The following is a 2,931-nucleotide window of genomic DNA, read 5'->3' on the forward strand; positions in this document are numbered from 1 at the left end:
GAAGCTGGAGGAGAGTCCATGAAGGGAAAGCGGTAGGAGATGAGGTCTGAGAGGCAGCAGGGGAGCCTACTGGGCATATCAGGGCCTGAACGGGATTATGGCTCTGACTCTGAGTGAGACAGGAAGTCACTGGAGCATTTTGAGCAGAGGTGTCACATGACCTGACTTAGGTTTTAAATGACTCACCTAGCGACTATGTGAACAGATTTGGTGGGGTGGGCAGCGAAGGGAGGTGGGTATTAGGAGGAGAAGGGAGATGGATAAACAGGCTAGTCCAAGAGTTTAAGCTTGAAATGTTTAGGGCTTGGACCATAATAGTCTATGCTGTTGGTCCAGAATAGAGAGAAATCTCTGGGCCAAATTTAGAGATAATTTATCTTTAAAGGCTTGAACTATGGATGAGAGCTCGGGAAAATGTAAACTCAATTTAAAATGTTGTGACCATTTCTACCTCTCTAGAGTAACACAAATAAATATTATCTTTGCTAAGTATATAGGCAATTTTTCCTTCCAATTGTGAAAAATAAAGTAACATTGTATATCATTTTTCTTGGTTCTTATATGACTTGAATCATTAAATGGGTTGTGAACTGAATGATTTAGCCAATTGTTAAGTTGAATAAGAAGCAAAAGAAATAACTCTCAGGACTCCACAGAAGTTAATGATAAAGCTGAGTAACTAAGGTCAGAAAAGTTGAATTTCTCTCAGGAATGTAAATATTGTTATCTTAAACTTATGAAAGAGGCACAGGTCACTAGCTGTGGAAGAGAACCCATTTTGTTGATCAAGAAACTGAGACTCAAAGAAGATAAACTGTCCAAGTGTTACAAAAGTTGGACCAGAACCTGATCCAAACATGTCTCACATGTTGCCTTCTCCATAAAAAGTTTTTCTTATAAACGTACCTTGTTGCTAATATGTTAGAGGGTTCAAGTAGATTGTTTATGGCTGCTCCAATTAAGAAACCCAAGCTCGTCCATTTCTTCAGCACCTAACAAGAACTGGCTCCCATCTGTGCTGTCCTGACCGCACCATCTTGGTTCCTTGATCTCCTCCTTCTTTTTTTTTTTTTTCCCTAGGCAAAGAACTTTATTAACCTTGTTTCAAACTTTATTCCCAGGCTTCTTCAGCTTAAATAGCTGCAAAGAATGAATTGTGTATAAGCAAAAACTGAAAAGAGCTGCAGTGTCCAAGGGGCTTGGGCTTAAAAATATTAGAGATCTAGATTTTATCAGATCCATGAACAAAATTTTAAAAAGCAGTCATAATATAAAATAGCAGCTCCCAGTAACTTCTTCAAGTTTTATGTTCTTCAGAAGTTGACTCAATTCAGTTTGCTTCATTCTTGGAAGCTTCATCAAAATTCTCCACAAGATCCGGAACTTCATCATCATCATCCTCTCCGGTAGCAAGTGGTGCTTTTCCATCCACAGATTGTTTGGGCAGAGCTTCAGCCAGTCTTCTTAAACTAGTCAGACTGTCTGCACCAAGTTGGTTTAAGATACTGGGTAGCGTTTCTGTCAGCTGCTTTGTCCCAGCATGGCCTGTAATGGTGAAAGTGTTCGCTGCCAGGGATGCCTGAACTTTGGGGTTGTTAAAATGGATCACTGTTCCTTGGTTTGTGAACATATTCACTTCTTCAATACCAGAGATACTGTTTACCCCTACCTTCTTTAAGGAGAACTGAAGTTTTTTTATCATCTGCTATAGCCATTCTATGAACCACCTTCTTCTTTCGGCGAGCAGTTCCTTTCCCACCAATGCGCACTTGTGCTTGCAGCTTGGCGAGTTTCTCCTGGTTCATGATAGTTTCTTTCATCTTGTTGGAGCGGAAATGGGACCGCGCGGGGGAATAGGGTTGGCGCTCAGGGGGTCTCGGGCGGACCAGCTGAGATTAGGTGCTGATCTCCTCTTTCTTTAACTCACCCTCTTGGCCTCACATAGCCCCATGGGAATTCGAGTTTTTCAGCTCTGTCTGCTTTTCCTTGGGGAATCTCTCTGCCTGGCTTGTTTCTGCTCACTCTACAGAGAGGGAGAAGCTAAGGAGATAACACCTGGATGTTCTGATGAGTTGGGAGAACCCCCAAACTTTATTCTTTTTGTTCCCTCGTGAAAAGGATTTACATCTTCAAGCCTTGGAATTTCAATATGTGACTTTATTCCCACTACTATATTTTTATTTGTGCATTAATTTTCTGAGGAAAGAACACAGTGTGAATTTGCATGTCAAAAAACACATAGGATTCTTTTTATTATGTTTTTGGGTACCACTACTTTGAAAAACAAATTGAGAACAAGGATTGGCCAACTTGGAAAGGCATTAGAAAGCTACCGGGCTCTAGGATGCAGTGGCCTTGACACTTCCATCAATGCCATTTTCCCCCAGGGCCTCTGTTTTCAGACCTGTGCAAAGAAGGGGAGACTGGGGCTTTGCTGGACAGATCTGCCGGGGGATCCCAGATGCTCATTCCTAAGATGACCGTGCCCCTGCCAGACTTGTTCTTTCTATCTCCAGGCCCTTTATGAAGTCCCAACCTCACCCACAATCCCAGCATCCTCCTTCATAGTCTCAAATTCTGTGACTCCCGTTCACACTGATAAATATTTACGGAGACCTTCTCTTGTGCTCACTGCTGGATCAGGCACCATGAAGCAACGGAAAAGAAACATGTCATTTTTTCCCTTAAGGAAAACTAACTGGAAAGGAGACCGGTGTGCATTAATGAAAAGTTTGCATTTTAGATTTTTTTTTTTTTTTTTTTTTTGAGGGATGAGGCTGTAGTGTCTTTATGCACCTTTAGTCATTCAAAATAAGCCCAGGAAATGCTGCCTAGGAAAGCGCTTAGAGGAATGTTTGAATTAATCCACCAAAATGCTTTGAAATTAACAAATCAAGGGCTTCTTTGTAAATGGGGGGGATCAGAAACTCA

The 2,931-nt window shown here is 41.6% G+C and overlaps 1 pseudogene; it reads right to left on the minus strand.

The window, feature by feature from the left end:
* Nucleotides 1–1,330: 1,330 nt before the first annotated feature.
* On the minus strand, nucleotides 1,331–1,897 carry LOC118356195 (annotated as a pseudogene).
* Nucleotides 1,898–2,931: the final 1,034 nt, after the last annotated feature.

The sequence above is a fragment of the Zalophus californianus genome, chromosome 1 (genome assembly GCF_009762305.2).
Source record: "Zalophus californianus isolate mZalCal1 chromosome 1, mZalCal1.pri.v2, whole genome shotgun sequence".
NCBI classification, from domain to species: Eukaryota; Metazoa; Chordata; class Mammalia; order Carnivora; family Otariidae; genus Zalophus; species Zalophus californianus.